The following is a 23,560-nucleotide window of genomic DNA, read 5'->3' as shown; positions in this document are numbered from 1 at the left end:
GCCTGACACATCCCGGGGATTTAGGGGATTTAGGACCTGACCGTTGTGGAGGTCAGAGATGCAGTGGGATGGCTGGGGTGGGGTGGCTGGAGCCTTTGAATCCCAGTCTTCCAGGGGTCCCCTGCTGCTTTCACACCAACCTGTAGGCTTTTCAAGTGGTGTTGGCTTTGTTGATGGAGATGCCATATGTCAGGTATTGGGAAGGCAGAGTCCCTGGGGGGTGGAAATTACATTGGTTGTTTTCAACTTCATCTAGCCAGCTTGGCTCCCCGGAGCTTTGTAGTGTTTAGGCTTAATGACTTCAAAACTTGAAAATGAATGCCTCCTTTCCAAACCACAACCACCAAACAGGCTCCTCCTCCTGCTTACTTCCCTTTATAGTGTGGAACGGTGGCTGCTGAAGTTATCAGAAACTCTGAAGGCATTTTGGCACTTCTGGTACAAAGCTGGTTTCTAGATGCTTCCCCCGCCCTGCCCCTTTACAGTGAGAATTTGTGATGTTGGAATTTCATAGACTACAGTTTATAAAATTGGACTTTTCAGATGGAAACTATGTTACAGCTGTGGATGTCCCAAGGTTGAGATGCCAAAAGGAAGAAGAGCTGGTGGTTTCTGATGAGTCCAGGCCCTTCTTTTCTTTGGCTGCCCGGGGCAGTTAATCCTGAACAGCAGATGGGGACAGTGGTGTAGGTCACCGGGGAGGTAGAGGTGCTTAGATCTGACCTGCTTCACCTGTCGTCGCCTGTCACTACTCCGGTTTCTTCCTTTGGGAGGTAAACTCTGAGGCCACCTCTAACTTGTCTGCCCCTGGCTGGTGTCCTGAGGAGGCCTCTGGATAGTGACCTCCCCCCCCCACTGTTGTACAGATAGCAGACACTGCGGTCTTTCCTCCCCCGCAGAAGCAATCTGACCCTCGGCGCCATTTCCTCCTTCGTCCAAGGCGGACAGGTGCCCTTGACTCCCTGGGTCAGAGGGGGTGTGGCAGGCAGCACCTGGCAGTCAGCCTGGCACTCACTGCGGAGCTGGAGGCTGGCGCGGGTAGATGGGACCTGTTATCGGGCTGTCGTACTGTCTTTGCTCCTTCCATGCCCACTCCCCCTCCCCATACACCTCTACATCTTGGCTTGGCACTTTCTTCCAATGGAGCACATTCCCTTGCCTACCTCTTTAAACCTGGGTTTAATGATTTTTTTAATGATTTTTCCTGATCCCCATCATTTCAGAGCCTACCTTGCCTTCTCTGGGTCCTACACCAGTTTGCAGGTTTTTCTCAGGGCAGGAACTGGCAGCCTGTGCCCTCCCAGGGACTGGGGGGTTAATAAATGCTGGCTGATGGGCCACCCTGTCACTTGGTGTGATCCCAAGAGCTGTGTCTAAAAGAAGAGGCACGGGGCCAGGCTGAGAACTGCCCAGGGCAAGCTGTCCGTGACAGGCTGGCGTCCAGTATTTCTGCTAGAGTGCATTCCCTGCACTGAGATTCTGGGTCTTAATATTGACTCTGGGGCTCAAAAGGTGGGATACATTGGTTTCCAAAGGCAAAGTCACTTTGATAAGCCCTTTAGCAGCCTTTTTTAGACAGAAAGTAATCAAAATTGTCCCCAGCAGAACCTTCCTCTTTTCCCTGTGAAAGTTTCCTCCTCTGGTTCTGACTGAGGTTTCCCCTCCCTGCTCTTGGCAGGTCAAGGTCAGGTCGTGAGGGTTCCATGTTCATAACCACCCTCCACCTCCAAAGGGTGGGTTCTTTTGGGAGCTGGAGGGCAGCAGGCATATGGTAGAGGAGGTGACCCAGTGCCAAAGTCGCAGGTCATTTCTGTGCCCAGTGCGTTGGAACTCCTAGGTACAGTCTTTGGAAGGGGAAGCTTGAGCCACCGTGGATGGCCAGGTTGGCAGGAACATGGGCAACTGGGAATGGCTTTTATGGTGGTCCTGGTGGTGGCTGCCACCCTGAAAGTCCCCACAGGGCTGGGAGCAGCTGGCAGGAGTTGGGAAGGGAATTCATGATATGACTTTGAAATTGAAGTGTGTGTTCAGATTTGGGTGGGAGGAGTTTAGAACGTGTAAGAGATCACAACCGAAACAAAGAAGAGAAAAAAACATGGTATGTTGAGGGAAATTGACCTTTTAGTCTTTGAGTAGGCTATCTGATTTTAGAAATCATCTTTGACTTAAAAAGCGAGGAAGAGGGGCTCCTGGGGGGCTCAGTGGGTTAAAGCCTCTGCCTTCAGCTCAGGTCATGATCCCGGGGTCCCTTACTCGAGCCCCGCATCGGGCTCTCTGCTCTGCAGGGAGCCTGCTTCCCTTCCTCTCTCTCTGCCTGCTTGTGATCTCTCTCAAATAAATAAATAAAATCTTTAAAAAAAAAAAAAAAAGCGAGGGAGAACACCCATGCTCGTAGAAGATTTATTCGTAAAAGTCGGGAGGTGAAGTGACCCAAGTGTCCCATCTCTGGGTGGATGGATTACAAAATGCATACATACAATGGGATATTCACCTTATAAAGGGAATTTCTGATGCCTGCCACACACAGCATGATGAACCCAGGTGACGGGGTGCTTGTGAAGTAAGCCAGTCAAGACAGGCAGACTGCGTGATCCCACTTCTGTAAGGGACTTGGAGCAGTCAGATCTGTAGAGATGGAAAGCAGAATGGTGGTTGCCGGGGACTGGGGAACAGGGGAGAGGAAAAGGGGAGTTACACTGTCCGGTGGGATAGAGTTTGACTTCGCAGGTTGAAGAGGATTCTGGAGGTTGGTGTAGTTGTGAACGTACTTAACACTACTACACTGTACACTTGAGATCGGTTAAGCTGGTAAGTGTGAATGTGTATTTTCTGTGGTTTTTATGTTGTGTGTTCTACATAGTCTTACCAAACATAAATAAATAAATAAATAAATAAAGGACTGAACCCATACCCTTTCCTTGTGGAAGCCCCTGGTCCCTCCATTTTCTGGTTAAGATAGGTGACCTGTGACCCAGGGACAGGAAGTAGGAAGTTTCCACTCCTTTCTCTGTTTTGGGAGAGTCTGTGTTGTTTTGGATTTCTTTGTGTCTAACTCCTTTGGGCTCTGGGAATCTTCATAGGAGAATGAGACCAACTGTTGGCTTTCTGCATATGGTACCAGGAAGGTGGCTTCAGTGGCTTCAGGATACTGGGGGCGGGAGGTAGTTGTGGGCTTTAGTTCTCGGGTTTGGCCGTGTGGACTAGACACAGCCAGTTAGAGAATCAAGAGGTTGGGCCGGTCCGTGCTCCCGGGAGACGTGTGCCTCACAGCCCCAAGGATTTCCGCAGTGGGGGCGCTTTATTTAGCACTGGTACCTGGGACATGCAACCTTTGGTGTTCCTGCATTTAGCACAGAGCTCGAGGCATGCGTGTGGGTGCGGCACTGAGTTAGATGCTCCCCCCTCCATACCGTAATGAGATGGAGATGCTAAAAGCATAAACGAAGAGGAGGATAGAAGGTTTCTGTGGAACATGTGGCTCTGCGCCAGACACTGGTCTCAAAGATTTTCCACAGGAATGAAGAGAGCATCTAGTAAGAAAGTACGTGATGTTGGTCACCAAGGGCTCGAAACCCCAGCCCCAGCTTAAGAGTGGCGCGTGTCTGTCCCACTCCGGTGGCTGGTGGACCCTGTGTGGCTAGTTGAGCAGGGTCAGTCAGCATTTCTTTTATTTTCCTTCCCTTTATCCTCCATCTTTCCTTGTTTTCTTTCTTTCTTTCTTTCTTTCTTTCTTTTTCTTTCTTTCTTTCTTTCTTTCTTTCTTTCTTTCTTTCTTTTCCTTTGTTTCCCCTCTTGTTTAAAAGAATAACCTTTTCACCTGGACTCAGCATAGGGGTCTTTCCACCTCAAAGCAATTAATCTTAAATTTGGGCAGCCAGGCTATTCCTGGGGATGACGGATAGTCCTGGGAGACGAGGACTTTTTAGAAGCTCTTGCTTAAATCAAACAGGGAATAAATTGTCAGACAGAGAAGCGTCCCTTTCCCCTTGAAGTCTTTTGGGTCTGGGTCAATGACCTCCACTTTGAATTTGGGATCACTGTCTGTCTAGAAGAGTGGCCTGTGACTCCCTCCCCTGTACCGCCTTCGTCACCGGGAGGGTGAGGAGGGAGCTGGTAGGGGGGATGCCGGCCTGTAGCCCCTCCTATTCCCATTTTAGTGTCTGGACTTGGAGAGTGGTTGGAGCCCTTTTTCTCCCAGCCCCCATGACCCCTTACCTCACCCTACCTGACCTATGACCCCACTGCCCTTGGCAGTTGCTGCCGCGGCCTTACTATGAACTAATTGGACCCTCCTCCAGGTGAAAGGCAGGCATGTTCCCTGTGTTCCTCGGTCGGTCCTGGATCTGTGGTGGCCTGACATCCAGCCTGATATCCTGCCTTGGGCTGGGGAACAATTGCCGGGGGAGAGGTCCTTTTCCATCTGGAAATGAGCTTTTTCCGCAACACCCACTGCCCCCCCGCCCCCGCCACCCCGCCTCCCGCCCCGTGAAGGAGACCTTGGCCTACTCTCCAGAGCCAGGTATCTGGATGCTCTCTTTGCTGCCTTCTATTGTTACCACAGAACAGGATGGCACTCAGAATAAGTCGTCACATAAAAAGAGAGAAGGCAGATGTCTCCCTGCCATCCTGCCAGCTCAGCACATTAAAGTGGTTCGGAGTTCACTGTCCCTCCCAGCCTGTGGCTCTGCCCTGGGAAGGGAATCTCTGGCTTTCTCCGGGACAGCTGGGGGTTATTAATACCCAAGGAAGTCCTTCACATAGGCCCCAGAGGGGGAGGAGTGAACCTCTCTGCCCCCAAGCTTGCTTCTGGGGCACAGCCCACTGTGAGAACAGATCTTGGTCTTTATTTGGTTGAAACGTCATGTGTTAGAGTGTTTTCGAGCCTTTTTTAGTCATTTTCTGTGCTGCCCCAGTGGCTGACAGCTTGCTGTGTGTATTTCTTATTTACAGATGGCTTTGAGAGCTTACTGTGAGCTCCTGACTGAGGGCCTGGGTGCAGAAACACACATGGTCTGCTCTGAGTGGTGCCTGGAGCTCATGTCTCGCCAGAACGGCTGAGGTTCTCGGCCAGGATCTAGAGTCATGGTGGTGGAGTGTGACAGACACCTCAGTCTGGGGTGTCCCTGGCGTGGGTGCCCCCTGGTACCTTGAGCCCGGATCTCAGTGTTTGAGGACCCCAAGGGTTTAGGGGCAGCCTCAAAGCTCTGGAAGGCTGTGCTGAGGTTTATTTCCCTGGGAAGGGGGGTCGGGGCGGGGAGGCAGGGGGTGTGGGAGAAGGGCTTGGCTGCAGCCACATGGTGAGTGGAGCTGCAAGTCAGACCTCCTGTGACATGACCAAAATCTGTGTACGTTGACTGGGACTCACTTACGACTCCCACCCTCTCTCTTGCCTGCCAGAGCTGCAGGTGGGACATGCCTGGGTCCCGATACGTGGTGGTGGTCAGGCTCAGGAGAATGTAATGGGGCTGGGGCGGCGGGGGTGGGGGGGCGGTGGTTCCAAACAATAGGGCTTGGCCGGCAGTGTGAAAGCTGGGAGGGAAGTGCAGAGCGGCTCAGTGCAGCGTTCTTACTCTGGAATACCCGGAGCTCCTCAGAGGCAGCGTGTGGACCCTTCCGCCCCAAAGTGAGAGATTTGGCTTTTAGCTGGTCCTGCTGGGCTTGGGTATCAATACTGTTTCAAAGCTCTCTTCGAAGCTTCTAATCGGATGACTGCGATGAGCTGCTAGTCCGAGAGCCTCTGATCCTGTCTAGCCTGCTGCTCATTGAGCAGACCGGGAGGTGGGGGGAGTGGGGTAGACGCCCCGGGTCGCGGGGTGGTTTTCTTTTGTCCCTCCGGTGATTTGGAGGCAGCCAGCCGGCAGCTGAGCCCAGGACCCGAGGCCTCCGCTCCTGTCTCCCCCTTATTGTGAGCTTCTCGGAGGCAGATTGACCGGGGAACACCTGCCTTTGCTTCTCGGTGCCTTTTCCCAGCCTGACCGGACAGGGCAAGGTGGCTCCCGGCTTTCAGTTGCTTCTGGCTTTGCGACATCGGGGGAGACAGAAAGTGAGTGCGCAGAAGCGTGCGGCAGCTGTCCGCGCGGTCGCAGGGTGGTTTTGTCTGAAGTGTGTTTCCTAACGATGCCTGCCGCTCGAGTGGCATGGCCTCAGCGGGCTTCTGGGAGAGGACACAGGGGAGCCTGCTGTCCAGGCCTCCCAGGGCTGCGGACTGGCTTCTCTCCCTGGTCTGCCCCAGCACAGCGCTCAGGACAGCCCCAGAGCTATCCGAGCAGGAGCCTCGCCTCCAGGGGTTCACCTTATCAACTCGGGCCCTTTGAACTAGAGTTGATTTGTCCTTGGGGCCCTCAAGATAAGGCTGGAAAACACACGCTGTTGGCAGAGACCTTGGAGGTCGTCCTTAGGCAGATGGATTTCTCCTGTTCGGTGTCATTATCTTGTTTCAAGCTCTAACCATCCGGAGGCGTTTTTCCGGAGTGTCAGATGCTCTTTTCTCATTTCGCCGGCTGCTCCGCTGAAAGCCTTCCTCAGAAAACCTCAGTCACTGCCCTGCTGCAGGCTGGGAGCCTCTGGGCTGAGCCTGCTGTGTGCGCACAGCTTTCCGTGGCGCCCGGAGAGGCTCTGCGATGTGGGAACGGAGCGGCCCAGTGGTTCGGCACCATAACCAGGCCGAGGCAACGCCTTCACCAGGTTCGGAGCCCAAACTTTCTGTGGACAGACCTCACAAACAAGTTCAGTGATCCTCGCGGAAACACTTTGTGTTTCCAGCCCTGTGGTTCATTTTCTTTCCTAACAGGCGTCCCCGTGCTAGAGGCCTCCACCCATGTTGACGTGAACAGTGGCACCGAATGCTAATGTCACCTCGGGTTTGTGACTCCACTCCTTTGTGCCTCAGTTTCCCTCGTTTGTAAAATGGGAATCATAACAAGGTTGGACAGAGGATAAAGCAGCCAGTATATTGAGGAGGGCCTGGCCCTCAGTAGGTAACTGTCGGCAAGCACCGTCCTCACTGCGTCTGACGGGAAAGGGGGCCCAGACCAGCCCGTGGCATCGGGTTCTGGCCGCCTTCTTGGGCAGGTGCTACAGGTAGTTCTCAGGCCCCTGAGGTGGTCTGGGGGGCTAGGTGGTCCCTCTGGGTCCCTTGGGTCATCCCAGCATGGGGTATGAGGAGGAAGGGTGTCACCTAAGGAATTGGTGAGGATCTCCCCCAGTCTGAGCAGTCGTGTCCCACACCGTGATGGTGGCCTCACAGGAGGCAGGCTCCACGGGCAGAAAACAGATGGGCCTCTACAACGGAGACTGTCAGCCACCAGAGCAGGGAGGAACCAGGATGTGACCACAGTGAGGATGTGTGTGTGCACACATGTGCAAATACACATAAATCCCGTTGGTCCCGGCCTGAGTCTGCTGGCTGCATTTATGTTAATTGTAGGTTCATCATAGGAGAGAGAGAGAGAGAATGCCCAGTCGTCAGGAGATCCATAAAAAGTGTATGGTGAATGGCTCAGGAATTATCAGCCCCATTTCACAGATGAGGAGATGAGGCCTTGGGTTCATTTCCATTGCAAAGTGGCTGACTCAGGAGCACAAGCAGCTCGTGGGTGTCAGACCTGAAATTGGAAACTGGGCCTTTCTGGTCCCAATGCAGTGTTTTCCTCTGTGCTGGGGGACCTCACAAATCAATACGCACGCGGGGTTTTCTGGGTGACGAGAAATGTGGACGGAGATGTGCCACAAACAGCAAGCCTTGTACCTGGTGACAAAAATAGACTTTTAATGCCTGAAATAGGGGCTTCTGGGGTGGTTTAGTCGGTGAAGCCTTTGCCTCTTGATTCTGGCTCAGGTCATGCTCTCAGCGTCGTGAGCTTGAGCCCAGAGTGGGGCCCCACACTCAACTGTGGAGTCTGCTTCATGTTCTCTCTCTTTTCTTCACTCTGCCCCTCCCCAGTTCGTGCACACACACACACATACACACACACTTTCCCCCCACCCCTAAATAAAATTTAAAACAAAAAAACACCACCACCACCACCCCCTGCCCCCCGATATCCAGATCCGTGGGCATACCCTGCACTTCCCAGAAAGGACACCAGCTTCTGGCTTTGAAGTCATCCAGCAGCTGGTGAACCTAAAGGCTCTGTCCAAGCACAGGTTTGCTGTGATGGAAACCCCCCCATGACGGAGGGCCAACAGAGATGCAAAACACCCTGCACCTTGCGAGTTCCTGCCCGTTGGCTCCTTTCTCGTTGAGGCGGCAGGTGGCTCCCAGCTTCATGATGCGTGCCTAGAGGCTGCTGTCGGAACTCGAACCAGAGAACGTCTGGGCCGTCGGCCTGATGGGGAGGGCAGCCACGGGGGCATAGCTGGTATTAAAATTCCCCGTTTCAGCAGGACGAGAGAATGCTTCCCTACCACAGAGATGGGTAAAAATATTGTTGGGACTCCAGTTGGATGAGTTTATTGGTAGGCTCCTTGTTTTCCCAGCTTGTTAGAAGTATCCAGAATTGCAGGTAGGGAGAGGGTGGTGGGGTTATAGACGTTGGGGAGGGTATGTGCTATGGGAGTGCTGTGAAGTGTGTAAACCTGGTGATCCATAGACCTGTACCCCTGGGGCTAATAATACATTACATGTTTATAAAAAATTTTAAAAATCTATTAAAAAAAAAAAGTATCCGGAATCCTGTAGATAAATCCTGGCCAACAAACCATGTTTCACCCGTAGTTCCAATGCTTTGGAGTCTTGGATACCCTTGAACTGAAACCTCAAAGTAGTACCATCTTGGGGCCCGTGTTCCTGATGGACCTTTTCTGTCAGAAAGGGAGAATTTGTGTGTGCTGGTCTCAACCATGTGGTTGATTAGGAAGGGCTCTTGGGGACCTAAGCGATCATACTGCCATGCTTCATGGGGAGGAGTTACTTAGGTTTTTTGGTGTTTTTTAAAGATTTTATTAGCACAGCGGTGGGGGAGGGAGAGGGCAAAGCAGACTCCACACTGAGCAGGGAGCTTGACTTGGGGCTCCATCCTCGGACCCTGGGATGGTGACCTGAGACGCTTCACCGACTGAGCCACCCAGGCATCCCCGGGGAGAAGTTACTTTGAATGCAAACGATGGGAAAGTTGATCTTCAGAGAGTAGGGACCGTACTGTCCTTTGATGCTGGGTGGATGGTCACCTAAGAGCCACTCCATGCTATGGGTCTGAAGGCCTCACCAGATTCAGCCATGTGTCCTCTCTCGGGGTTCTCCGGGGGCTGAGGGCACAGTGGGCCTGGATCCACGTGGGCTGTGACCAGGGAGGAAGGGAAGTGAGGATTGCAGAGCCCATCGTGAGGAGCCCGATTTGCCGGCTGGCCAGTGGAGCCGCTGGAAGTGTAGGAGCGTGTGGCCGACGGGGCTCTGGGGGTTGCTGGAGGAACGGTAAGGGGCCCTCTCTCCCCTGTGCTGGCACGCGGCGCACAGCCTGGTAATGGGAATCACGGCCTTTCCTCCTGCGAGTATCTGGAGGATCCCGGTGGCTTGGATTTTGATGCGTTGATTGTCTCCCCTTGGGCTTACCCGGGGCACGAGAGCACCATGGTCCCCAGGTGTGGCTCTCTGAGTATCTCCCCGGGATCCCCCTTGCTCCGGGGTCTGCAGCCGTGGCTGTCCAGAAGCACCCCCCCGCCCAATGGAACTGGAGGATGCCGGCTTTCTGCAGGCTTCACGGTGTCACCTGTTACTGGAAGAGTTGATACACACGGATAAATTTGTTTCTGTCTCCCTGGGAGAAAAACGGAGCTCCTGTAGTTTGAGGTGATCACGTTTCGGGGGTCCGTCCTCTCCGCAGGTGGCCTCAGCTCCCTGTCCTAGCACGCAGCTGACAATAAAGTGGTTGATGACCCGCGGGAGCACTTGTGTCTTTTCCCAGCGCTTCCTTTCTCGGCCAGAACGGCGCTGTTCCCAGGGGTGTCCGGTTTCCCAGTGCCACTCACCCAGCCCGGTCTTCAAGGGGCAGAAACTAGTTTTGCAAAGTAAACTGATACTTCCGCGGGGATTCTTCCGAATAAGCATGGAGCAGCTTAATAAGTTACTGGCGGATCTTTGAGGAGGCCAGATGACCCTGGCTCCTGGCCTTTTCCCCCACCCCCTTTTGCTCTGGGTCCTTAACACTCCAGTGCACACGCAGAATGAGGGAGGGCCTGGCCTTTCCTGGGCCTTGTGGGGGGAAGGGCTTGATCGTCAGGGCCAGTCTTGCCTGAGGCCCTTCACTGGGTGGGGGGGACTCCTGGGCTTAAAACAGTTCCCTTGGGGGGATGAGCCTTTCCACCCCCCTGACTCTTCCGAGCTGGTGAGAAGGGGGCTCCTGCAGTCCGCTGTGGGCTTTTTAAAGTTTCTCGGCAGGGTTTGGCAGGAAGGCCCTGGAGCTCTGGAGCACATCGGGGGCTGAGAGGAGGTGCAGTGAGGTATGGGCGCCAGACCCTGGGGTCCTTCAGCAGTTCTCAGCCTGACCTTAGAGGCTGCAGCACAAGAAGCTCGGATGAGGGAGGGCAGCCACAGCTGGGAGGGTGGAGGGCAGGCATTTCAGGAACGAGGGCCTTGTTCTCTCCCTGGGGGCTTGAGGCTAAGGAATGGCCCCCCCCCAGCAGGGGTGGCAGCCTCCTCTCCCTCCTATGGCACATTTTTTTTAATTTAATTTTTAATTTTTAATTTTATTTATTTGACAGGCACAGAGAGAGGGAACACAAGCAGGAGGAGTGGGAGAGGGAGAAGCAGGCTCCCGAAGGAGCAGGAGCTCTATGCGGGGCTCCATCCCAGGACCGTGGGGTCATGACCTGAGCCGAAGCCACCCAGGCGCCCTGGCCCAGGTGTTTAAAGAGGCGCAGTCAGATCAGGCTGTGTGTCCTGAATGGGATAAGTCAGGATTTAATCCTGGTGTGGGCGAGTCTGTGCCTTGTGTCCAGGAGGGCTGTGGTCTCCCCTTGGATTTTCTGTAGACCAGACAGTCTGTGGGACCCCGAAGAGACTTCCCTTGTGCCCCGTTCCCTTCTCAGGCTGAAGTCCTGGGAGCTCCCTCAACCTTGGTGGTTGTCTCTTTCCTCCTCCTCTGCCCTCTCGCTCAACTGCTGGGTGCCTTAGGGTGTAGGGTGGTTGGGGCTGGGCCCTGAGGAAGGATGGAGAGATGGGAGATGTCACCCCTACATCAGGGGCCTGGGTGCTGTGTTGTGCCCCCTCCTTATTTACAGTGTCCTTAGAAACCATCTCGCTGGGGGGAGGTGCCAGATGGGTTTATGCCTGGGCACAGAGAGAACAGTTGTGGCAGCCCCGAGTCCTGTGTCGAGAAGGGCTGAGAGGCTGTGACCTGGATCTGTGGTAGCCATGTCTGCCACGGAGGTGGGTGGGGGAGGATTTCACAGATGAAGAAACCGAGACCTGGAGAAATTGGGACTCACTCTGTGTTTAACAGTGAGTCTGGGACCAGAACCTAAGGCTGCTCATTCTCAGCCCAGGGCTCTTTCTGCTGCCTGGACACTGAAGAAGCCATCCTAGCTAGAGAGGCCAGACATGCAAGGGTGAAGCAGGGAGGGGAAAATAGACTGGCCCGGGTCAAATGGGCTGGTCAGAGAATATACCTAAGTAGGAATCAGAAAGTTGACTGGGAGATGGGCTTGGGCTGGAGAGGGGAGTGAGCTGGGTTTTGCAGGAGAGGGCCCATTGGGACAGAAGGCAGTTGTGCTGTTCCCCCCCAACCCCCCACCACTAGGCAAGCTTGGCCACCTAGGGCAGAACGTGCAGAAGCTGCTGCCTTCAGCCTTCTCTTGACGAGTCAGGCTTGGAAGCACCGGCCTTCAGTAGCAGGAGGAATGTGTAACTTTGTGGGCGTAGGGGAATGCAGAGTCTTAAGATAAAAGCCTAAACCCAAAAGATGGTTTCCATAGTTGGCCAGCTGGCTTGTCACACCTACTCTGTCCCCTGCATCTGTGCACTGGTGTTTCTGAGACCTGAGGTTTTCTTCCCCACCCCCCACCCCGGAAGTGTCCCATCTGGTGATGTGTGACGGGTCTGGTGGGTCACAACCCCCTTCCTAGGATAGGCCAGGGATGGGAGACTCTGACTCCCCCCAGAGAAGCCCCTGCACCTTCAGTTTCTCCATATGTTACCACACCCTTGCATGTTGTCAGTCCCTGCCTGCCCCACCCCTCCATTTCACAGGCTCCTTGGCCAGTGGTTAGAGTCACAGAAGGAACAAGTCTTCATGGGCGTGCGTATAGGAAACCCGCCCTGGAGCTTCTGCAGGCTCCCTAACGTGAACTCTGTATCCACACACTCCCCACCCCTCCCCACCCCACCCCTTCTCTTCCACTTCCAGCTGGCCTCCGAAAATGTACAGAGTGCTTCATTTTAAGAAGCATGTAGGGGAAAAAAAAAAAAGTGTGTACTTGTGGTTATGTAAGAAAACGCCATTGTTCATTAGAGAAACATTCTGATGAGGCGAAATGACGTTGGAGTTCTCATTACAATATTTTTTGGAGCAAAGGGAGACATGATGGATGAACTAGGTCTTGCACATTGTTGGAGTGATACGTGCATGGGGCTTGCTGATTGCACTGTTGTCTCCTTTTATTTCCATTTGGAAAATTTCCACAACAACCTTGTAAAAGAGTATAGGATTCTTCCGGAACCTTTTCGGCTTGTGTGTAATTTTCGATGGTCTTCGATTAAGCTTCTCTACCTGCTTCGAGATGCATGTCTGACTCTCGGACTGACCCTTGGCTCTTGTGTCCTTGCTTCTCTTGCTGCTTGTTGAAACAGATGTGCTTCTTCATGTACTGTTTTCTGAAGAGTTGGTGGAACGTTCAGCCACCCCCAGGATGACCAGAATTCTATCCATAGCATTTTACAAAGGTTTTGGGGTGTTCTTGTATAAATAGTGATGTGAATGTTGTTTTTATTGGGCAAGTGTTTATTGAGCATCTACGTGTGTGAAGACCAGACAGCTGTGCGGAAGTGACGTGGGGGAAGGGCCCTGCTAGTGTCGAGATGACACGTGAGGCTGGAAGGTGAGGCCCTGGGAAGAGGGAGCATCATGGGGCCCCATGGCATAGTGTGGAGGTGCGTTGTTCAGTCCCCAGTCATCTCACCCTGGCCCGATGTGCTGTAATACTTACAGTCCGCTCAGAGCCCCTGCCTTTCCTTTCTGTTTTCAGGGTAGACCCTTTTGCCAGTCATTAAACTACCGAAGGGCAGGGAATGTTCAGTTTTTTATGTGTGGGTCTCCAGCAGACCTGCTGCAAGTGGGAACAAGGCAATGGGAGGCCCAAGCATCAGTGTGAGTACCATGGAAGGCCATCGCTGTCACCTGTCCCTGGAGCCCAGGATGAGAGCAGGTGCTGGAATGGAGTCGGAGGCAAGCCCGAGGGGCCAACGTTTGTGTGGTCCCAGCAGCCTCCTCACACTGGCTCACCTGGAGGAGGCTCGAGAGCCCGGGGCAGCGGACGGCAGAGTGAGAAAAATTCTGGCCACGGAAGACCAGTTAGACCAGACCTCACAACAGCTCATCCCTAGTCCTGGGTGACAAGGGCAGGATCCTGTACAGACTGGCCTGGGGTATCTCTGTTTCAGCCCTTGACGTTGACCTTGATCCTTTGGAGGTGTCTTTGATGTCATGCTCTGCCTGCAGCCTCATCCTTGCCCTTCCAGCCTTCTCTGTCTGGCAGGAGTTGGCCTGTCCTGTGGGAGGCCTTTGTGGCTGGGAACGCAGGGTTTTAGAGTCAGGCTGGCAAGGGGTCAAGACCCGGTTCTTGCATGCATCCAGGGGTCGTGGTGCTGGGTCAGTGTTTGCTCCCAGGCTGACTTGAGGCTATTGGGAAGGGTTAAAGCTCTTGGTTAATGCTTGGGGTGTTGCTGTTCTGCTTGATTTTCTATTTCTTAAACACTGCTAGAGAGTGCAGATTGGTGCAGTGACTTTGGAAAACAGTCTGGCATGAATGCCAAAAGTTCTGCATCCGTGTACCCTGGCGTCCCACTCATTTTACACCTAAGGGTATACCCAAAGGAGTCTCGGGCATGTGGACTCTGGGAGACTTGTACAAGAACGTTCATAGCAATTCTATTCCCAGCGGCAGAGACCTGTAAACAGCCCAGATGCCCATCAGTGCAGGAATAAGGGTGAATACGCTGAGATGTGGCTACACAGTGGAATATTAGACAGCTGTTGAAATGGATTACCTGCGGCGATGTGCAGTGATGTAGATGAATTTTAGCAATTATAAATGCCAGGTAAAAAGAGCATGTATTCCAGAAGATTACATACAGCACCATTCCTTTTCTTATAACGTGAAAAGCGATAAAAATGTGCTTTTCAGGAATATTCATGGATGAAATAATGCTGTTTAAAAAAAAGGGCAAGGGAATGTGTACTTGTGATTCAGGATGGAGGCGTCCTGGATGGGAGGAGGCAGGGTGGGATGGGGGCGCCATCTGGTTAGACAGATTATCAAGGTCTGGGCCGGTGTTTGGGGTGGTGGGTGTGCAGGTGGTTCTTACATTGTGAAAAAGTAACTAAATGAAAGTGAGCCATGTGTGACCACAGAGGAGCGTGGTGAGCCAAGGATTGTGATTAATAATTAACCCAGTTCTGTGCCTGGGGGGATCCAGCATACACCGCCCCCCCAACCCTCACCTGCCACTGCCAAGTTAGTTGGAGCAAAGGCTGTGATGACCTAGTGTTCATGTGGAGGTAGGGGGTCCCCTTTTCCAGAACCGCCCTCCCCCGCTGCTGTCTCACCTCCCCCATGCCCCCCATCCTCCCCCTGTCTGGCTCAGGCCCCCTCCTCCACAAGGCCTGCCGGCTGTTGCAACCTCTGTGGTTGTGGTTCTGTTCTTCCTTAACCACCTGTTTCCTGTGTGTCGAAGGGCCTGGCTAGAGACGGCCTCACCCACCAATCATTTCCACATGTGAGTCTTTCTAACGAGGCGGTAACTTGCACGAGGCCAGAGGTCGTGTTTTATCTCCTACCTTACAGGGCAGATTCCTCCCCAGCTCCCAACCACTCGCCCCTTCTGCCCCTTCTCCGCCTCACTAAAAGCAGCTCCAGCGTTCCCAGCGCTGCTGCTTCCCCCACAAGGTTCCAGACAGTCGCTGCCAGCCAGGCGGGCCCTGGGGCTCGTGTCCTCTCAGTGGGCAGTGTGGAGAGCCCTTTGTGGGAAGCCCGCCTGGGAGGCAGCAGCCTGCCTTTCTGAGCGGCTGCCTCTTGCTGTTGCCGGGAATGTTCTCGGTGCCCAGCTCCCTGACACCTGGAGCCCTGCTTGGAAGGTGGTTCTCGGGGTTGGTCTGGCTTCTCATGTCTTGACTCTTGGGTCGTCTCTGTTGTCAGGTCATCCGTACTCACAGATTACGGTCATTGTCCGGGCTGTTTTCATGCAACCCGCCCCCATCTCCATGATTTCTAGCTCTGCAAGGCGTGTCGTGACCGCACAGTGAGGCCTGTGGGTTAGGTCAGTGGGGCCTTCGACTGGCATGCGGACTCCTGGGAGCTGGAATTGGGTCCCACGCTCCACTTACCCGCTGGTGGCCTGAGTGTCATTTAACCCCTCTGGACCCAGCTAGTTCAGGGAGTTAGGACGGTGCCTGCGGGCACCCAAGTTAATCAGCATGGATGGTCAGCCAGTTGTGGTGTACCCAGTGTCCCGGGTGCTGTCACTTCCTCAGCAGCCCCATGAGCTCCGGAGTACCACTGTGGAGGAGTAAAGTCACAGCTCGGCCAGCCCTCAGCAGCGGTGCCGCTCCCCCAGAATGGATTCAGGCATGCCCCGACCCCCCTCCCCCACCGTGACTCAGAGGTCACAGCAACCCCCCGAGTGTCTAGAGAAGGCTTGGGTGGACGGTGTGAGATGAAATGAGCTTGCTTTTTCGGGGGTGGGGGTGCCTCGGTTTCTCCTTACCTTCCTGTCTTTAGCAGAGACTGATGTGTCAGACGTAGGGTGAGAGGCCCTCTGCAGGGGGGCAGGCGGCGATGCTGGCCTAAGGGGTGCGGCGGAGGGGGAGGCTTGTGTGCACGTGGGGCGGCGGCCACAGGAGCCCCCAGGGGACAGCCAGCCTGCCCATCTGGAGCCAACATGCAGCCTCAGTTTCCCGTGTCTCCACAGCCAGGGGAGCAGCAGCGTGACTGTGGGAGAAACGGCTTTCCTGGAGCCTCCACAGCCCTGGTGTGCCGCCCCCCGCCCCCGCCCCCGCCCCAGGCAGTGTGCGGTGAGCCGAGCCCAGTGCTGCAGCTTACCCCACGGCCACGGTCTTCCCTCGGGCCGTCCGTGGCCCTGGCTGGGAGGACCCAGCAGGTCCCACCTTTCTGCATCTTTCCTCTCTGCTCCTGGGTGGGGTTTATGATGGTGGGGTTTACACCTGCTGGCCTTCCAGCCTGCCTTTTCTCAGCTGCGTTCTTTCAGGAAACATTTACCCGGAACCCCCGCCACTGGGCCCAACCAGAGCTCCGCTCCGGACTCTGAGCTCACTCTCAAGGCAGGTGGGTGCACGGCCGGCTCAGCCATGGGTCTGGGTTCACTCACTGTCACGTCCCCGACTCCCAGCACGCCGCCTGGAATAGACCCAGGCTTGGTGAATACGTGTTTAGTGAGTTCCCTGATGAGCGTATGAGTGAGACAGCGGATGTAAAATGGGCACCGGCCCCAGCGACCAGGAGATGATGCTATGTCCCCGCTGGACCAGAGTGAGCTCTTCTTCACACACCCTGCACAATGTGGGCACCGGCAGTGGGTGCTGGTCAGTGTGCATGGATGAGTCTCATCTTTATAGGCTTGGGCTGCGAGAGGCCACCTGCTGCGTGGCGGGTCAGGCACAGACCGTCATCCTGCTTGACTTGAGTTCAGGAACAGCTGGTGAGGATGCCTTTGTCTAGAACTGTAGGCGCTCAGCTAGCCCCGCGGGGAGCCGGAGCAGCTGGCCGGCCTTGTGACCAGGTGCTGGGGAGGGTCTGCATGACTTCGTTTTCCCACCTCCTCCCAAACGTTCTTTGATTTTGGTGGTCGTCACACCCACCTTACCCACAGCTGAAGGAAAGCATCGCCGCCCCCACGTCCCCAACCGGTCTTCACACCCTCCGTGCAGAAAGGCAGGACGCGGTTTCTCTGTGCCTGTCCTATAGGGATCCTCGCTCAGGCTGTTCACACAATGAGCCCCCGTGCCAGCCTAGCTCCTCTGACAGACACGAAGCGAGCCCCTCCTGGTGCCATGCCCTGGTTGAGGGGGCGCCGTGGGGAGGGAGATGGCCAATCCACAGCCTGGTAAGAAGGCTTCAGAAGTGAAGCTGGTTTGGCAGAGGAAGCCCAGTCCGTAGCCTCATAACGAGGGACTAAGAATTGCCGGTCCCTTTCCTCTCGTCCCCACGATATGTATGCCACAAGCGGTTACAGCAGGGAGTGTCCCCGCGGCGTAGCTCGAGCAGACATCACTCATCGGTGGGGGCACTCTCTGACTCTGAGCCCCGGCCTCCGGGTCCTCTCCATGGCACTCCAGGTCAGTACGACCCGTCCCCCTGTGCCTGGACTCTGAGACTCCAGGCTCAGAGTCTTTGTAAGCCCCGTGTCCTGGTGAGTTCCCTGTGTGAGAGCTCCTGGGCTTCTTCAGGCGTCAGCAGGGGCTGTCTGACCCTGGAAATGGCCCCACTCTCCACGTGCGTCGTGCTCAGTAGGACTGACGGCACATTCTTGCCGCAAGGCTTTCCCCCTTGCTGGTCCCTGTGGCTGGAGTTCTCCCATTCGTCCTGTCCCCCTGTCTCCCACCCTCTCCACTCACGTTTGTCCTACCATCACTTCGTCGGTGGGGTGGGGTGGGGTGGGGTGGGGTGGGGCTTCTTTGGCTACCCGTCTGTAATTTCTTTCTCCTTCACTCTTGTCTTGTCTGCTTAGTTTTCTTAACCACTTAGTATTTCCTGGCACATACGTGCGATACACTCACTGACCTCTTCATTGTTCTCATTTACTGCCTTATCCCCACCAGCCGAAGTCATCATCGATCAAACAGATCTTGCCCTGGCAAATAGCCAGCCCGCCAGGACCTGGGGATCCAGAAGGCTAGCTCCTTAGGCCTTCTGACTGTTGTTCGTAAGCAAGGGTCTGTTGACCTCTGGACGAAGGGTGAGGCTGGGTTCAGTGGGCAGAGGTCCTGGGGCCTCTGTTCTCTCCAGACCTTCCTTCCCTGTGGTCAGTGGCTTTGGTTTAGCCAGCGGTTGGTGAGCATCTGTGGACAGCAGGTGCAGGAGGCCTGGGGTGGGGATGGGGGACTCGGAGAGGAGCACCTTACAGCGCCCCAAGACCCTGAGGCTCCCAGTCACCTTGAACTGACTGTGGGGCTACACAGTGCAGGAGCTTGGGGGAGGGGGCAGAGGAGAGAGTTGTTATTTCCAGCCAAGGAATCTGGGTACAGGGTGGCATTGGACGTGAGTGCTGTAGCGTGGGGAGGGTTGCCTCCAGTGCTAGGGGCGAGGGGGTCGAGCTACCGCCAACCCCTGGTCCAGCTGCCTTGAAGTCCATACCATCTGTTGAGATTTTCACTTCCTGCTAAAACATTACCCATTACAGACTTGTCATTTCTTAACCTTCCTCCTCCCCAGTTTTTCAACTGTGTCCTGAGCTGCCCTCCCCCAGTTTCCTGCTATAGAATGCAATTTTGGTGATAGAAAAAACAAAAAAACAAAAAAGCAGAAAAAAACCTTCCAGAGTTTCTTGCTCTCTAGATGAAGTCTGGCCATCAGTTGTAAACTCCCGTAACGATGAGAAGTGACTGGTTCTTACAAAATTTGTTTGCTTGTACTGTGTGTTTGTTGTTATTGTCCTTCCCAGGTGGGTGATCTGTGTGACAGGAACGCTTTCTCAGCCACCAGCATGACCCCTGTCCATACTCACATGCCTGGACGGCATCTGCTCTTCTTTGTCCCTCTGTAGCTCAGTGCCACCTCTTCCCGAAAGCCTTCCTGGATTGGCCTCTCCTGTTGTGCCTCAGTTCAGATGTCTCACATCCCCTCTGGCTGGCAAGTCTGTCCCCTGGGTCTTTCTCCCAGGCTCTTGCACATGCACCTGGGACACGCTCACTGCTTTTTGCAGGTTTCCTGAACTTGTCTGTCTGCATATCATAGGTTTGAGGACAGAGATCTTCTCTTGTAACCCCCTACCCCCCCCCCCCCCCCCCGCCACACACACACCAGCACACCACCTGACAGCCGTTAGGTGCCCAGAAACACAGTGGTGCCAGAGAGAGAGGGATTGGCTGCCCTTCTGTTCTGCCCTGGGGGGATGGATGTCTGGAGGCCTGGCTGACTTGGGAGCATCGATGCTCACCTGTGGGGTGGTGTGATGGCCTGGCTTCCCTGTCTGCCTTTCCCTGCCCTCACAGGTCCCAGCAGGCTGCCACGTGCAGCCGGAGGCTCCCGGGTACTCTGTGCCCCTCCTGCTCTGACTTGTATCCTGGGAGTGTGGGAGCCTCCGCAGCACCCGCAGGCAGGGGGGATGGCTTCCAGGGTGTGGCACTGGCTCTGGCCCTGCCCTGGCTGCTGGGGAGGGCGTGGAAGAGAGTGGGACCCGGCAGACACGTAGGTGCCGTGTGCCTCCAGCCCAGCAGCTTGCTGGGACAGGGGAGAGCCACGCCCCACCCCCCAATGCTCTGTGGGCTGGCCCAGGGCGGAAGGTGCCCAGGAAGTCAGTCTGGGACTCCGAGTTACTTGGGGTGCATGGGAGCAGTTGGGTCCCCTGGGCCAGGTGGCGTTGGTGGCTCCTCCAAAGCCTTCCCTTTATGTGCACACGCCCGTGGCACTCTGGTCAACAGATGGTGCCAGTATGAGCCCCACACCCTCCCTCACCTACCGGTCAACACATATGTCAACTCTGCCAAGAAGCTTGAAGAAAGATTCTCCAGGTGCTGGCGCACGGCTGTACGATCCCTCGCTGCCATGAAGGGGGGCTCCCCATGTCAAAGCTAAGCACCAATGCTGATGTTCGTGCTGGGGAGACAGCACAGGGCAGCTCTGAGCCACTCCGGGCAGCGAGTATGAGGACAGGACCACCCCCATCTCCCCTGCAGCCCCTCCTGGAGCACGGCCCTGGGTGTGGGAGGCCCTCCGTAGACGCTGATGGAGGGCAGTGAGCTCCTTGCTGGAGTAGGAAGAGCTCCAGGGCAGAGTCAGAGGAGGCCTGGGTTTCTAGACCCAAAGGTGATGCAGCACCTCTGTGACTTTCCTCTCTGGGCCTCAGTTTCCCTGCTCTGTAGGTCATCTGGAAGGCTCTTTCTGTTTCAAGAGCTGGTCTCACTGGCCCCCCTGCTGCTGGCTGGGGTCTATCAGCAAGGCCGTGTGTGTCCCTCTGCTGGGCCGTCTGGGGCCCCGCGCCCCCGCCCCCTGCACCTGTGGTTGCCGTTGTTCCCTAGAGCCCCACTTCGGGTGCTGGTGACAGGCTTGTATTTACCGTGTGAAGTGGTTCCTGCAACACCATTTATGGGCAGAAATTGTTCTCAGAGGAGCCGAATGCAGTGCCCTCCCCATGCTTCCGGGGCTCCCCCACCACCTTTTTTGGGCCAGGAGCTCAGAAGAGGCACTTCCCAGCATCAGATAAGATGGGTCCTCCCACAGAGAGCTCCCCAGGCATCACACCACCCCTAGAGGGAAGGGGACAGGCATTTGTGGGGACACTTGAGCGTCCTCCAGCCCCATCGCTGTTGGGTTTCTCCTGGGTTCTTCCGGGCCATGTGGGCACTTGCCCGTGTTCGGAGTTGGCCACCCTAAGTTAATAACTGCATAAAAGTGTGCTGTGTTCCTCTGTCAGCACCGCGTCTCCTCTCCCAGTTCCCTCCCCCAACTTCGGAAGGAGCCAGACATCCCTTAGAGATGGTCCCTGTCCTGGAACAGGAAGGTGAGGCTCAGAGAGGAACTGTGGCCTGCCTGAGGTCACACAGCAATTAGCTCTGCCCGCACACAGTGGTGATTGCGTTTCCAGGGGCTCCTTCCCCCAGGTCTGCTCCTCGATTCGCTTGGAGGAAACACTTGTTTCCCTTTCTGTGAACAAAGCGCGGTCTTTGTTTTTGTGAACAGAGCCACGGGGAGAGGCCGCTACGAACACGAACCCGGGGGCGGGCGGTTTTCTCCTGCTGCGGTAAGCGCGGTGGCCCCAGCGGGTAGCTTTAAATCACCGGCTGCTGCGATGTGGTGTGGCCTAGTTAGGAGAGCCCGCGCTGTCAGGTTCGTGTGGCTCTGTGCTGGTGTCAGGCCCTAGGGACCCCGGAGTAATTGAAAGGGGTTAGAACAGATGGATTGAATCTATCAGCAGCTTTACGTGACAGCCTCTTAACATAAAGTACTTCATTACCACTTGTTTTGCCGGGGCTCCCTGCCCCAGTCACAGGGAATGTGCTAGGAGCCAGAGCCCCTTGTCCAGATGGGATTACAAGCCTGTGGCCCCATGGGCCCAGGCTTTGAACGGCCGGCCGAGGATAAATCATCAGGCTTGCACCTCCTCCCAGCAGTTCAATTAGAAACTCATGCTCTTGGTGGTGATACCCCAGAAAGCGGGCTGGGGCTTTCCTTATTGACCTCAGATGGGGCAAAACTGTGGGAAGTGGGAGTTGCCGGGGGTTGGGGGCAGCAGGCTGTGGGTGCCGTGAATCCCCACGGAAGGTACAGGCCAGCATCACCAATAACGGAGTGCTCTGGTTTGGGCCATGGGGCAGGTGGCATGGTCCCGGGGAGAGCTCACTACCCAGAGTGCCGTTCCTGGCCCCCGCTCTGACCCTACCATGAAGCCTCGTTGCCAGCACCTTGCCCTGGTTCCCTCAGATTGGAAATTCTGATTCTTTTCCTGACCGCCCCATGGGACTATAGGGAGCAGGAAAGAGATGGGACCCTTTCTGTGGTTGGACGTGTGTCTGGCAGGGCCAGGCTTTCGGGCAGTTTTTGTTTTGACTGAGGAGTATCAAAGGGTGTTATGGAACCCCTCTGAGCCAGATCCGGGTACGAGGTGTTGAAATGCGTCGCTGGGAGGATAGCTCATTGGTGACCTGAGCATGAACAGTGAGGAGGACATGTGTGCGGAGGGCCCAGACACTGTCCCAGCTCTGTGGGTCTGTCTGGGGTGCTCCCTGAGCATCGGAGCCTTGTGGAGTCCCAGATGTACATCCTCAGCGTGAACCCTCACTGGTGCTGTGCACCCCCCGGCGGGGTTCTTGCTGTGGGGGTTAGACGTGTCTTCTTGTATGGGGCACTGTAGCAGACCCTGGGAGCATTGGAATTCGGGGCGATACCTTTCTTGGACTCGCTTCCTAGTGTAGGAATTTTAAATGAAACTTGTTTTCATTTAAATGAAACTTTGAAAAAAAAATAAATGAAACTTTGTTTGCTCCTTGAACAATCATATTTGGGAATTAACAATGGGAAAGCATGGCACATTCAAAGGAGCGCTACAAACTCACTCTGAGATGTTTTAACTTTCGTTAACACCTGTAGGCTGGTGAATCTTAAGGCCTATGGCCGCAGGTTTTACAAGGTTTCCAGACAAAGACAGTTGAGTTACTTCAATCATGGTGGTGGAGCAAAGCAGATGGTTTTCAGGACCTGATCCCCCCATTAGTGAGAAAGAGACATAGAAGATGCCTCTTCCCTTTAAAAAGGAGAATTTATTTTTATTTATTTATTTATTTTGAGTAGGTTCCATGCTGGGTGTAGAGCCTGATGTGAGACTTAAACTCAGGACCCTGAGATAGAGACCTGAGCTGAGGTCAGGAGTCAGACACTTACAGGACTGAGTCAGCCAGGTGCCCCCATTTAAAAGAAAAAAAAATTTTTTTTGATGTAAATTTTGAGAAATCTTTTCTGATCAGTCTAATTTTGTCAGCTGGCATTGTAGCAGCTTTTCGCTGCCTCTGAGTGCGATGGGGGGGGGGTGTTGCGTGACAAGGCAAAATGCGAAAGGACCACAGACATGGGCAAATGAAGCATTTGGAATTCAGAGGAAAGAAAGTTGCATGTGCTTCATGGCATCAAAGGTAGCTGGAAGGAGGAGGTAATACTTTCTGTGAGATTTAGAGGATGAATAGGATTCTGACTAGGAGGAGTGCAGGCTAGGGATGTGGGGGGAAGAAAACATGCCCCACTGGGACCTGCAGAGTGTGTGGTACAGTGTAACCCAAGGCTTGACTTGCTGGCCACATTCAGCAGTTCAGCCATTTCTGGGCTTTCTCCTCCTCCTATGGGACTCCTAAGCATTCTTCATAGCCCAGCTCAAAAGCCACCTTCAGGAAGCCTTCCCGGACTTACCTGGGTAGGGTTTGGTGGTGTTCCTTGTGCTGTGTTGCTCTGACCCCTGCCTTCTGGGCTATGATTTTCTACCTCCCTGCCTTTCCATTCAGGCTGAGAGTGCTCATCTCACAGCACAGCGCTCAGTGTGTGACTTCTGAGGATCTGAACGGAGACCTAGAGGCGGCTGGGTGCATGATCAAAGCCAATGCCACGCGTGTTTCTGATTTTCAGTATTGACTCTGAGAACATGGCCAGGTCCATAGAAGGCTCTTTGTCTCTTTGGCTGTGTGGAAGG

General features: G+C 54.8%; 1 protein-coding gene and 1 long non-coding RNA gene across 4 annotated transcripts in view; one reads left to right on the top strand and one right to left on the bottom strand.

The window, feature by feature from the left end:
- The window catches only part of CCDC88C (coiled-coil domain containing 88C), a 124,249-nt gene that overhangs the window by 21,048 nt on the left and 79,641 nt on the right, over positions 1-23,560 (top strand). The gene's annotated exons all lie outside the window — the stretch shown is intronic.
- On the bottom strand, positions 10,653-19,983 carry LOC309866326. The gene is made up of 3 exons (XR_014312581.1): positions 16,252-19,983; positions 15,917-16,140; positions 10,653-15,708 (listed from the first exon to the last, which is right to left on the bottom strand). It is a non-coding gene; the product is annotated as an uncharacterized lncRNA (long non-coding RNA).

Source organism: Mustela nivalis (genome assembly GCF_964662115.1).
Source record: "Mustela nivalis genome assembly, chromosome: 6".
NCBI lineage: Eukaryota > Metazoa > Chordata > Mammalia > Carnivora > Mustelidae > Mustela > Mustela nivalis.
This window is presented reverse-complemented; position numbering and strand designations above follow the sequence as displayed.